Consider the following 14,615-nt stretch of genomic DNA (forward strand, 5'->3'; position numbering starts at 1 on the left):
CTTCCCTCACTGCAGCCGCTACAGGCCGGACCGCCCGTTTTCCCAGGCGGTCCCACTAGGGGGCGCTGCGGGGCGCTACGGATCGGGTGTGAACCAAATATCGAGCCGGTGTCGTAATCCGGGACGTTGCATACCGGCTCGCCTCTCCCGGGTGGTACTGCTCCGCGCCCCCACAAACCCCGCACCGAATGTCCCGGCAGGGTGCTGGAAGCTGGCCGCACGCCCGGAAATGCTCGCTGTCGCCATTACCGACCCTCCGGGGCGCTAACTGGGTGGCAGAAGACCAAAAGTCCAGCCCAATCTGCTTTGTGATACTCATTCTCCACACTTGCACCAGTAAACATACCACCCCAAGCAGAAAAGCAGCTGGTGGCACTTTTCTAGTAGATGGCTACGGCTGCTCTGTTTTTAACATTGAGCTATGCGCCATGGATAATACAACTGGCACCTGTTTACCTGCTTAACATAAATGTCCTAATGTCTGCAGGCTGTCAGTTCTGGGTGATGACGCACTGCAGCGATGGTATTGCGTACAACTGTCCCCAACAACGGGGCAGTAATGTTATCGAGCGGGGGGGGGTGGGGGGGTGGAATTGGGTGGGGGAGCCGTGCAATCAACAGCCAGCACTATAGACCCCCATGTAAACCGACAACGATGATCTCTGTGTATAGATAGTTTAACTCCTTCGGGTAGAAACAAATGCCCCCATCATTTAATGAATGTCTTTTTTTTTGGTCTGTTCGACAGAAATTATGGCTGGATGTTGTTTTCATAACTGGCCTTGGGGGGGTGGGGGAGGTGGAGGTAAACAGGTTCTCTTTGCGGTCATGGTGACACCTGACAGCGGGAGATTTGGAACCAAATCAACTCTGTGGTCAACTTAGAAATCGGATACCAGAGGCCCTGTAGCACTTCAAGGTGCTGCTGATAGTTCACCAGTCAGCCTGACTCACTGTTGGAACCCGGAGGGCTAGATTTGCCTTTTGAGGGTTGGGATGCTTCCAGCTAGGCTCCAGCTAACGCTCCAAGCTAACGGTACCAGCCTGCACAGCCTTCGTCACTTGAGGAAGAGAGTGTTCGAAGATCAGGCCCTCAAACCCAGCACCAAGTTTATGGTCTACAGGGCTGTAGTGATTCCCGCCCTCCTGTATGGCTCAGAGATGTGGACCATATACAGTAGACACCTCAAATCGCTGGAGAAATACCACCAACGATGTCTCCGCAAGATCCTGCAAATCCCCTGGGAGCACAGACGCACCAACGTCAGTGTTCTCAATCAGGCCAACATCCCCAGTATCGAAGCACTGACCACACTCGACCAGCTCCGTTGGGCGGGCCACATCGTCTGCATGCCCGACACAAGACTCCCAAAGCAAGCGCTCTATTCGGAACTCCTACACGGCAAGCGATCCCCAGGACACCCTCAAAAGCCTCTTTGATAAAATGGAACATCCCCACCAATACCTGGGAATCCGTGGCCAAAGGTCGCCCCAAGTGGAGGAAGTGCATCTGGGAGGGCGCTGAGCACCTCGAGTCTCGTCGCCCAGAGCATGCAGAAAAAAAAGCGCAGACAGTGGAAAGAGCGTGCGGCAAACCAGACCCACCCACCCTTCCTTCAACCACTGTCCGTCCCACCTGTGACAGAGACTGTAATTCTCGTATTGGACTGTTCAGTCACCTGCGAACTCACTTTTAGAGTGGAAGCAAGTCTTCCTCGATTTCAAGGGACTGCCTATGCTGAAACTCTCTGGGCTTAGTTTAAGTGGGACGTTTAAGGGAGAGAGTGTGCACTCCATGTCAAGCAAGGGGATATGTCAGTGGTTTGATTTGAAGCCTGTTCAGCGTGGTGATCATTTCTGACCAAAGTGCTGCACTGTCGGAGGTGCCGTCTTTCGGATGAGACGTTAAACCAAGACCCCGTCTGCTCTCTCGGGTGGACGTAAAAGATCCTACGACACTATTGCGAAGAAGGGCAGTGGAGTTATCTCCGGTGTCCTGGCCAATATTTATCCCTCAATTAACATCATAAAAAAACAGATTATCTGGGCATTGGTGTAAGTTATGAACTGCAATTAAGTTTAGAGTTTATTTTTGCTTGTTAGTTGCGAGTGTAACTAGAGGGATGGCAAGGTAGCTCAGTCCCGGGGATTGCACATCCTGCGCCTTGTGGGAAGTCCTGCGTACTTCGCGCAGCCGGGATGACCACGTGTGCAGGAGGTTTCTCCAGCTGCACCAACTCGAGCTCCGTGTTTTGGAGCTTGAGCGGCGGCTGGAGTCACTGCGGTGCATCCGCGAGACTGAGAGCGACGTGGATAACACGTTTCTAGAGGTGGTCACCCCGCAGTTTAACAGTGTGCAGGCAGAGAGGGAGTGGGTGATCACCAGACAGAAGGGGAGGACTAGGCAGGTAGTGCAGGAGTCCCCTGAGTCCATCTCACTCTCCAATCGGTATTCTCTTCTGAGTACCAGTGAGGGCGATGGTGCCTCTGGGGAGTGCAGCCAGAGCCAAGTCCACGGCACCACGGGTGGCTCAGCTGCACAGGGGGGAGGAAGAAGAATGGAAGAGCTATAGTGGTAGGGGATTCAATAGTCAGGGGAGCAGACAGGTGTTTCTGTGGCCGCAGACGTAACTCCAGGATGGTATGTTGCCTCCAAGGATGTCACCGAGCGGCTGCAGGGCATTCTGGGGGGAGAGGGTGAACAGCCAGAGGTCATGGTCCATATCGGGACCAATGACAGGTAGAAAGAGGGATGAGGTCCTGCAGGCAGAGTTTAGGGAGCTAGGAGAGAGATTAAAAAGCAGGACCTCAAAGGTAGTAATCTCCTGATTACTCCCGGTGCCACGAGCTAGTGAGTACAGAAACAGGAGGATAGAGCAGATGAATACGTGGCTGGAGAGGTGGTGCAGGAGGGAGGGCTTTAGTTTCCTGAGGCATTGGGACAGCTTCTGGGGGAGGTGGGACCTGTACAGGCCGGACGGGTTGCAGCTCAACAGAGTCGGGGCCAATATCCTCACGGGGGGGTTTGCTAGTGCTGTTGGGGAGGGTTTAAACTAGCTTGGCAGGGGAATGGGAACCTGAGAGTAGATTCAATGGGGAGGGGAGTAAAGCTGGAATTAGAAAGCAAAAATAAAGAAAGTGAGTTTGAAGGAGAGAGGAAACAAGCAGGAAAAAAGGGTAAAAAAAACAAATTTAAAGGCTCTGCCTAAATGCACATAGCATTTGTAACAAAATAGATGCGGTGACAGCACAAATAGATACAAATGGGTATGATCTGATAGCCATTACAGAGATGTGGTTGCAAGGTGACCAGGACTGGGAACTAAATATTCAGGGGTATTTGACAATTCGGAAGGAGAGACAGAAAGGAAAAGGAGGTGGGGTAGCTCTGTTGAGAAAGGATGGAATCACTGCAATAGTGAGAAACGATATTGGCTCAAATGATCAGGATGTTGAAACAGTTTGGGTGGAGATAAAGAATAATAAGGAGAAAAAGTCGCTGGTGGGCATAGTCTATAGGCCCCCTAACAGTAGCAACGCCATTGGACAGAGTATAAACCAGGAAATAGTGGGGGCTTGTAAAAAGGGAACAGCAATAATCAAGGGTGATTTTAACCTCCATATTGATTATGATTATTGATTTGGACAAATCAAATTGGTCAGTGTGGCCTTGAGGAAGAGTTCATAGAGTGCATAAGGGACGGGTTGCTTGAGCAGTATGTAACGGATCCAACCAGGGGGCAAGCTATCTTAGATCTGGTCCTGTGTAATGAGACAGGATTAATAAACAATCTCCTCGTAAAGGATCCCCTTGGAATGAGTGATCATAGCATGGTTGAATTTTAAATTCAGATGGAGGGCGAGAAAGTTGGAACTCAAACCAGATTAAATAAAGGAGATTATGAAGGTATGAGGACAGAGTTGGGTAAAGTGGACTGGGAAAATAGATTAAAGTGTAGGACAGTTGATGAACAGTGGCGTACATTTAAGGAGATATTTCACAACTCTCAAGAAAAATATATTCCAGTGAGGAGGAAAGGATATAAAAGAAAAGATAGCCATCCGTGGCTAACTGAAGAAATAAAGGATGGTATCCAATTAAAAACAAGGGCATACAAAGTGGCCAAAACTAGTGGGAGGACAGAAGATTGGGAAGCTTTTAAAAGCCAGCAAAGAATGACTAAAAAAATGATTAAGAAAGGAAAGATAGACTATGAAAGTAAACTAGCACGAAATATAAAAACAGATAGCAAGAGTTTTTATAGGTATATAAAAAGGAAAAGAGTGGCTAAAGTAAATGTTGGTCCCTTAGAGGACGAGACCGGGGAATTAGTGATGGGGAACATGGAGATGGCAAAAACATCTAGAACTTGGGGGCATAATCTTAGAATAAAGGGCCGCCCATTTAAAACTGAGATGAGGAGGAATTTCTTCTCTCAGCAGGTTGTAAATCTGTGGAATTCAGTGCCTCAGAGAGCTGTGGAAGCTGGGACATTGAATAAATTTAAGACAGAGATAGACAGTTTCTTAACAGATAAGGGAATAAGGGATTATAGGGAGCGGACAGGGAAGTGGATCTGAGTCCATGATCGGATCAGCCATGATCTTATTAAATGGTGGAGCAGGCTCGAGGGGCCGTATGGCCTACCCCTGCTCTATTTCTTATGTTCTTATGTTCTTATGCTCATTATCACATTGCTGTTTGTGGGAGCTTGCTATGCGCTAATTGACTGCCGCGTTTCCCACATTACAACAGCGACTACACTTCAAAAGGCACTTTGAGATGTCCGGTGGCCATGAAAGGCACTGTATAAATGCCATTCTTTTTCTTTTAAAACAGCAAAGAGAAATCTTGCTGACATTCTGATACTTTGCAGCAATAGTAACAAAACAGATAAAGAAGATGTGAATAATTTAGTGAGGGTGACTGGATGACGTTTCTTCTGCATTGAGGGGTTTGACGCTGCAGTGAGTGTGGACGAAGGTGTCTATTTTCCGCCTGGCTGTGGCGATCCCTTCACTGGTGTTCCTTCATTCTACAAGTCCAAATCCAACCAAAGCGTGCACATTGACCCACATCTGGAGAGCATACAAGAAAAAGCTCATCACCTGACAGCTGTTCCTCTCTCACCTCCAGCCTCCAATCTCTTCACCTTTCATCACAATCTTTCTTCTTTCTCTCTCTGTGTATCTTATCGATACGATGGCCAATAGATTAAAAAAAATATTCCTGTGGGATGTGGGCATCGACCAGCATTTATTGCCCATCCCTCATTGCCCTTTCAGAGGGCAGTTAAGAGTGAACCACATTGCTGTGGGTCTGGAGTCACATTTCGGCACAAACCAGGTAAGGACAGCAGATTTCCTTCCTTGAAGGACATTAGTGAATCAGATGGGTTTTTACAACAATCTGGTAACTCCATTGCTTTTTAATTAACTGAATTTAAATTCCCCAGTTGCCATGGTGGGGTATGAACTCACATCTCCAGACCATTAGTCCAGACCTCTGCATTACTTGTCCAGTAACATAGCCACTATGCTACCAGTCCCCTGAAGATCCTCTGGACTTCTCTCCCTCTTCTTCCAAATACACCATCCAACCCACTCTTCTCGCTCCGCGCATCCTCGCCGTGTTGTAACCAAGGCTCATCGCACTGTCACCTCTTTTAACTAGATCTTTCCCAGGACCTCAAAACAATGGCCCTCCTCACCTCCCTCGGTCTTCTCTCCCTCCTACAATCTGCAGCCTCTTAAAACCCAAGCGTGTTGTCTTCTCAACACTATTTCTCATCTTCACACCCATTTCTTTTGCCAAACTGGGTGGTTGTCCTGAATGTGGACCTTGCTCCTTCAGCTCGGTTCGTCAATAAGAGATCTTCTCCTCCAAGAAACGGCTTAGCTATTGAGCAGCTCACTTTGTGCAGCGGAGGCCACAAAGTCTCCCCTCTGAGATGCTCGAGAAGGTCGATCTGGGCCAGTGGCTGCAAGTTCTGGGGTAAGGGCAGGTGTGTAGACAATGCACGAGGCACAGTCGTACCTGCCTGTCTTGTCCATCACGAACTGCTCTTCGTCCTCCAAATCTAGCAGCTCCTGGAAGAATTTCCGTCCTGCGCATTTTGACTGTGGTAATTATTATGTTCCTAACACAGAAGAGACTGCACTCAGGGAGGTTAAAGTAACAGTGACATCAGTCTTTAATAAGACACTCCAGAGTGAGGAACAGGCTTTAGGGGCCGGTTTATATACAGTGCTCCCAAGGGATGCTGGAATCGCTTGGGACTTCAGGGGATGCACTCCCTGGTGGCGGAACATGGGAGTGCATGCTTTACAGATACATAACATCACTCCCCCCCAAAGTCAAAGTGAAAACTATTTACAAGGTGAGGCGGTCGGGAGCCTTTCTTTCCCTGGTGGACCGCCTCGGTACAAATGTCTGTTCTGGGGTGTTGGCTGTGCCCTCGCTGGGCTGGTGTGTTGTTGGCCCTGCAGGGCTGTTGGGTGAGCCTGGCCTTGCTGGGCTGTTGGGCGTGATGGGTTCGATTTCCTGGTCCGGCGTGGTGTCGTTGATCCTTTGGGTGTGTGTTGTGGGCTCGAAAAAGGTGGTGTCTGCTATGGGTTGTTCAGGGCAGTCTGTGAACCGCAGCCTCATTTGGTCCAGGTGCTTTCTGCAAATTTGTCCATTGTCTAGTTTGACTACAAACACCCTACTCCCTTCTTTTGCTATCACCGTGCCCGCGATCCACTTGGTACCATGTCCATAGTTTAGCACATACACAGGGTCATTCAGATCAATTTCCCGTGACACAGTGGCGCGACCATCGTTTACATTTTGTTGCTGCCGCCTGCTCTCTACCTGATCATGCAGGTTGGGGTGAACCAGCGAGAGTCTGGTTTTAAGTGTCCTTTTCATGAGTAGCTCAGCCGGGGGCATCCCTGTGAGCGAGTGGGGTCTCGTGCAGTAGCTGAGCAGTACTCGGGACAGGCGGGTTTGGAGTGAGCCTTCTGTGACTCATTTAAGGCTCTGTTTGATGGTTTGTACTGCCTGCTCTGCCTGCCCGTTGGAGGCTGGTTTAAACGGGGCCAAGGTGACATGTTTGATCCGATTGCGGGTCATGAATTCTTTAAATTCGGCACTGGTGAAACATGGCCCGTTGTCACTGACCAGTATGTCAGGCAGGCCGAGGGTGGAAAACATGGCCCTCAGGCTTTCAATGGTGGTGGTGGTGGTGGCGGTGCTTCCCGACATTATTTCACATTCAATCCATTTTGAAAAAGCATCCACCACCACCAGGAACATTTTACCGAGAAACGGGCCCGCACAGTCGACCATGGTCTGGAGGGCCAGGACCACAAACTTAGTGATGCTTCTCTGGGCGCGTTGCTCAACTGAGCACATACGCTGCATTGCCGTACATAGGACTCTAAGTCAGAGTTGATACCGGGCCACCACACGTGGGATCTGGCTTTAGCTTTCATCATTACTATACCCGGGTGTGTGCTGTGGAGATCCGAGATGAACATCTCCCTGCCCTTTTTGGGTAGCACTGCACGGTTACCCCACAACAGGCAGTCTGCCTGAATGGACAGCTCATCCTTTTGCTGCTGGAACGGCTTGATTAGCTCTTGCATTTCAATGGGGATGCTGGCCCAGCTCCCATGCAATACACAGTTTTTTACTCGGGACAGCAGAGGATCTTGGCTGGTCCAAGTCCTAATCTGGCGAGCCGTGACAGGTGATTTATCATTTTCAAACGCTTCCATGACCATCAACAAGTCTGCGGGCTGCGCCACCATCAACAAGTTTGCAGGCTGCGCCATTTCCACCCCCATGGTGGCCAATGATAGCTGACTGAGAACATCCGCACAGTTCTCGGTGCCTGGCCTGTGGCGGATGGTATAGTTATACCTTGATAGCACGAGTGCCCACCTTTGTATGCGGGCTGATGCATTAGTATTTATCCCCTTGTTTTTAGCGAACAGGGATATGAGGGGCTTGTGATCGGTTTCCAGCTCAAATTTGAGGCCAAACAGGTACTGATGCATTTTCTTTACCCCGAACGCACATACTAATGCCTCTTTCTCAATCATGCTGTAGGCCCTGTCGGCCTGAGACAAGCTCCTGGAGGCATAGGCGACAGGTTGCAACTTCCCCTTGTTGTAATACACAACCGACTCTGTACGACGACGCATCACATGCTTGCACAAGTCTTTTACACGAGTTATACAACACAAGCAGCTTGTTGGAGCATAAAATGTTTCTGGCTTTCTCAAAAGCAATTACTTGGTTTTTTCCCCATACCCAGTTGTCACCTTTACGCAATAACAGATGTAGGGGCTCTAAGAGGGTGCTTAACCCCGGTAGGAAGTTACCAAAATAGTTGAGGAGTCCCAGGAACGACCGCAGTTCCGTGACGTTCTATGGCCAGGGCACATTCTGATAGCCTCTGTCTTGGCGTCTGTGGGCCAAATGCCGTCCACCGCGAACTTTGTCCCAAAAACTCCACTTCTGTTGCCACGAAGACGCATTTCGGCCTCTTCAGCCGCAGCCTTACGCGATCCAGTCGTTGGAGGACCTCCTCCAGGTTTTGTAGGTGCTCAACGGTGTCCCGACCCATGACTAATATGTCGTCCTGAAAAACCACCGTGCGTGGTACCAACTTGAGTAGGCTCTCCATATTTCTCTGGAAGCACGCTGCAGCCGACCGAATTCCAAACGCAGATGAACAGTTCCTTGTGCGTGTTGATGCAGGTGAGGCCCTTTGAAGACTCCTCCAGCTACTGCGTCATGTAGGCCGAAGTCAGGTCGAGCTTGGTGAGCGTCTTGCCTCCTTCCAGCATCGCAAATAGGTCGGCTGCCTTAGGTAGCGGGTATTGGTCCTGTAGCGAGAAACGATTAATAGTTACTTTATAATCGCCGCAAATCTTGACCGTACCATCACTTTTGAGTACTGGAACGATCGGGCTGGCCCACTCACTGAATTCCATTGGGGAGGTGATGCCCTCACGTTGCAGCCTGTCCAGCTCGATTTCCACGCTCTCCCTCATCATGTGAGGTACCGCTTGCGCCTTGTGGTGAATGGGTCGTGCCTCTGGGACCAAGTGGATCCGTACCTTCGCCCCGGAAAAGTTTGCAATGCCTGGCTCAAAAAGGGAAGGAAATTTATTCAGAACCTGGGTACATGAGGCCTCATCGACATGTGATAGTGCTCGGATGTCATCCCAGTTCCAGTGGATTTTGCCCAGCCAGCTCCTTCCAAGCAGTGTGAGGCCATCGCCCGGGACAATCCAGAGTGGCAGTTCGTGCACCGTGCCCTCGTAGGTGAACTTGATCATGGCGCTGCCCAGGACAGTGATAAGCTCTTTGGTGTGCGTTCTCAGTTTCGTGTGGATGGGGTTCAGGGCTGGTCTGAGTGCCTTGTTGCACCACAGTCTCTCAAATATCTTTTTACTCATGATGATTGGCTAGCGACAGTGTCCAGTTCCATGGCTATGGGTAAGCCATTCAATTTTACATTTAGCATTATAGGTGGACATTTCGTTGAAAATGTGTGCACCCCGTGTACTTCAGCATCTGCCTCCTCTCTCTGAGGCTCGAAATTGCTTTGATCCACCATGGACCGATCTTCCTCTGCCACGTGGTGGTTAGCAGGTTTTGCAGAGCTTGCAGCTCTTCTGCAAGCTCGTTGGAGGTGCCCCATTGTTCCACAGCTCTTGCAAACATACCCTTTGAAGCGGCATGAATAGGCTGAATGGAAGCCTCCACAACGTCAACAAGGTGTGAATTGCTTTGCATTCATCCTTTGTTGCCAACTCTGAGTCATCTGGGTCACCTAAGGCCTGCTGGCAGTTGCAGACTCGTGGTTTTTGTCCTGTACATTTCTGCTCGCAAACACGGTTCCAGTTAATTTATGAACATTGCTAGCAGTTGTGTGCTGAGAGATTTGTTTGGTGTTATCACTGGTGGACATAAACGCCTGTGCTATCGCAATGGCCTTACTGAGGGTCGGTGTCTCTACAGTCAAAAGTTTTCGTAGGATGGTCTCGTGGACAATGCCCAGTACAAAAAAGTCTCTGAGCATTTGTTCCAGGTAGCCATCAAACTCACATTGTCCTGCAAGTCGCCTTAGCTCGGCGACGTAGCTCGCCACTTCCTGATCTTCAGATCGCTGGCACATATAGAACCGATACCTCGCCATCAGCACGCTCTCCCTCGGGTTAAGATGCTCCAGAACCAGTGTACACAGCTCCTCATACAACTTATGTGTGGGTTTCACCGGAGCCAGAAGATTCTTCACGAGGCTGTAAGTCGGTGCCCCGCAGACTGTGAGGAGGACCGCTCTCCTTTTTGCAGCGTTTCCTTCTCCGTCCAGCTCGTTGGCTAAAAAGTACTGGTCTAGCCGTTCGACATAGGCTTCCCAGTCCTCACCCACCAAGAACTCCTCCAGGATGCTCACAGTTTGCTGCATCTTTGCGTTGGATTCGTATACTTGTCGCCACTTATTGTGTTCCTAACACAGATGAGACTGCACACAGGGAGGTTAAAGTAACAGTGACCTCAGTCTTTTTTAAGACACTCCAGAGTGAGGAACAAGCCTTAGGGGCCGGCTTATATACAGTGCTCCCAAGGGATGCTGGGATCCCTTGGGACTTCGGGGAATGCATTCCCTGGTGGCGGAACATGGGAGTGCATGCTTTACAGATACACAACAGTAATGGTTTGGAAATAAAATCCTTACAGTGCAAAATATCAGGCTTAAATAGCAACAAAAAATAATGCAAGAATGAAGGGGCCGTTAAATAGGGAATCGGGCATTCAGGAGAAACCTCTTTACCCAGAGAGTGGTGAGAATGTGGAACTCGCTACCACAGGGAGTGGTTGAGTCGAATAGTATCGATGCATTTAAGGGGAAGCTGGATAAACACATGATGGAGAAAGGAATAGAAGGTTATGTTGATGGGGTGAAGTGAAGAGGGGTGGGAGGAGGCTGGTGTGGAGCATAAACACCGATATGGACCTGTTGGGCCCAATGGCCTATTTCTGTGCTGTAAGTACTTTGTAATTCTATAAACTTTTGACCTCATGGTCACAAAATGGAGTTGTCAATCCAATGACAGCAAGATGCCAAAGATGAGGGTGTTGAGCCAAATTGTTGTTCTTCCTCAAATTTATTCCCCTCCTCTCCGGGGTAGTGTTCCACATGGAAGTTCACTTGGACCTGGAGCCCATTGTGACTCCTTGCCTCCAGAAGTGGAGCATTAAGGGAAGGAAATGGGAAAGATCGTTCAAAATGGAACTTTCCCATCAGCTGCGATACAAAGCGAAAGGGATGTGTATTTCGAGAGATGAATAGGACTACTCCGGGTTCCCCCAATGGCCCAGTGGGCAAAAGGCGAAGCTGGGTGTGGCACTCATACAGACCAAAAACTCGCTCGGAATCGATTCCTGATTGGAACTGGAATAGCAGTTGGGGTCCTACGATTGGCCTTAAAGCCCCATAGCTACCAAGGGTGAGGGGGTTGAGAGTAGAGGGATGGGGGCGTAAATCAGCCAAGGCACCAGTCACCAGTGACCCCTGACATTGTGTGTGGGCGCGGATGTGTGTGTAGAAGTCAGGTGATGACAGGGTTGGCCTTGTCTATGGTGCCCTCAGTAGTGGAGCAGTTTTTGGTCCCTAAACATCACTGGCTTCAGTAGTGGAGCGTAGGTAGGGGCCTGGGGAACGGGAAGAAAATGGACTATTATGGAATTTGGTGAGAAGAATCAATGTAGGAATGGAAATCTAATTAATTCTAAACCTTCCTAGTGCTCTGTGATGATGCCAGTGAGCAATTATGTAAAAAAAAACATCTATTTTGCTTGCATTATGTTATTCCAATTAATCCCAAAATTGCAATATTTGAAGTATATTTTATGAAATGTACTTTCACAGAAGTAATAAACCAATTGAAATCGGAAGAAATATGTGTTGTTTTATTTTTTTTCCTCTTTTGTTTTTTTTGCCTTCTCTATTTCCCCCTACCCTCCGACCCCCACCGTCACATGCATCCACGCAGTTGCCTTGAGGTGGGAGTGTGGGCCGGCCCAGCTCACAGAAAGCAGCAATTACTGCACACGGAGGGGAAAGTGAGACTGTCTAGACTTGTTGAGGACTGTGCTACAGCACAAAGAAAGACAAAGCAGTGGAATTCATTACCTGCCTCAATCTTTCTCGCCTACAATCTTCGGCTTTTTCAAACTGAACATAAGAACATAAGAAATATGAGCAGGAGTAGGCCATACAGCCCCTTGAGCCTGCTTCGCCATTTAATACGATCATGGCTGATCCGATCATGGACTCAGCTCCACTTTCCTGCCCGCTCCTCATAACCCCTTATTCCCTTATCGTTTAAGAAACTGTCTATTTCTGTCTTAAATTTATTCAATGTCCCAGCTTCCACAGCTCTCTAAGGCAGCGAATTCCACAGATTTACAACCCTCTAAGAGAAGAAATTTCTCCTCATCTCTGTTTTAAATGGGAGGCCCCTTACTCTAAGTTTATGCTCTCTAGTTCCAGTCTCCCCTGTTATGTATATAATAACTCGATAGACTGAATACTGTAAACTAACACAGGCACAAACCTGGTTCTGCTTTATTCGGGCCCAAAGTGATCACATTACATGATGACTTGCCTTTTGTACCTGGTCTGCACACCAGTGCGCACAGCCCAATGACCTCTGTAAGATTGCAAAATTCGTGGAAACTCCCCAGTGTTTGGACTCATTGGAAAGGAAATTCGATTTGGGACTATCAGCCAGAACGTTTGGGATCCGAAGATGCATGTGGAAGAAACTACGCGATTTAACCAAGTTTGGGATTTTAAAAGGCATATTGGGTCCGTGTGGAAAAAGGACTGCAAAACTGAGGAACAACTAGCCTCTAAAGAAGCCAGTCTTTCGGTATTGAAACCGTCTGGGGTATTGAAGCTAAACAAATTGACTGGAGAATTGTGTAAACTTGAAAACCCTTCTCCCCAGGAAACATTAACATAGCAACAATTGACCCAGAGATAGCCAGCCATAACTCTAAGCAGGAAACCCATCCAGTGCATACATAATGTTAATGGCCCATCCAGCCCACCATGGAAAACCCAGGCCTGGGCAGACAAACGCAAATACCAAAACGAATTTTCCCGATCGAGAAACGAATTCGACAGATCGACACATCCGAAACGAGTTACCATTAACGAGCCCGCCAAAATATGACAAAGAAACATCAAGCCCGCCAAAATTAAGACAAAGAATTGGGGTTGATTTGGCGTGCAGGTTAGAAAGACTCCCAAAGTATAACTGAGGCCCTGTTTTACGGGTTAGACACAGCAGCCTTAAGTAGCCTTCCAGAGAGCTTGCTACACAGCCTTCTACGCAGCTCTTCTGAACATCGCATCTTCAGCCTCGACGACACTCCTGGGCCACACTGCTCTGCTACCAACGACGAAGGAAAAACATCATCAAGGCAGAGAAAAGCAGTTCCCAGTAACTTCGGACATCGCCATCGCGGCAGCAACTGACCACAGCCAACATGGTAACATCGAAACCACCGCGATCGACAAATTCTAAGAACAAAATTCCACTCTACAATCTGTTCCTAGCTACCAACAGGTGAAACATTACCTAAAAGAACTTTAAAACCTACTGCTGATGGAAGAAAGTGGGTACTCACCCCATACATTCAATACGCGCCCGAATGCATCAGCGGACACCACCCAACTAAAGACTACACAGTAAGAAGTCTTCCACGACGTTCGGGGTATGGCAAGCAGAACCTACAGAGTCCAGCGAACCCCGAAACTGTGAACCACGGCTAACTGACCATAAGAGGATTGGTGAGCATTATCCCTGTTTTGCCCTGGAGTTCAACCTAGTCAGAGTTAGGCATTGGGAGGCGGGAGGTGTATTATTTCTGTAACCCCTTTCGAATGTGTGATAAAGTGTTTTTTATTCGAGTGTACTTTCTTGTCCTTAATAAAATCAAAGTTCTTTGCACCAAAACCAGTTGTCTCTTGCACTTTGTCACATCCGCAAATAAATCCAAAGTCTAGAACCCAGGGAGTGGGAGTGACTCGAACCGCTCAGAAGGTCAGAAGTGAACCTGACCCCGAGACCACCCCCTCCACCTCCGACAGTCGCGACACCTGGTGGCTAGTAACCCCAAGCATACGTACACGACAATATCCCCCTTTAAGATATTAGTAACAGTCTTTTTACAAATTGAGAGATTCTGGGGCTTTCCGCTCCCGAGTTGATAGTCTCAGTTCAACTCCAGCCTTGGGCAAGCGTTCTGAGTCTGTTATGACTGGGGGCTGGGTAGCCGATCTGATGGGAGTGGCAATGACCACGTCAGGGATTGAAAGTCCAGATTCATTGATGACAGCGGAGTTCTCTGATGATTGAGGGTAGGTTGGTTGGTCACTGATTGGGTCTTCCTCAGACTGTTCTGGTTCATCCGTGTGCCGCAGCTTTATCTGATCAACATGTTTCCTGCATGTCTGCCCATTCTTGAGCTTGACAATAAACACTCTGTTACTGTCCTTGGACATAACAGTGCCGGCGATTCACTTGGGACCTTGACCATAATT

The sequence above is a fragment of the Pristiophorus japonicus genome, chromosome X (genome assembly GCF_044704955.1).
Source record: "Pristiophorus japonicus isolate sPriJap1 chromosome X, sPriJap1.hap1, whole genome shotgun sequence".
NCBI classification, from domain to species: domain Eukaryota; kingdom Metazoa; phylum Chordata; class Chondrichthyes; family Pristiophoridae; genus Pristiophorus; species Pristiophorus japonicus.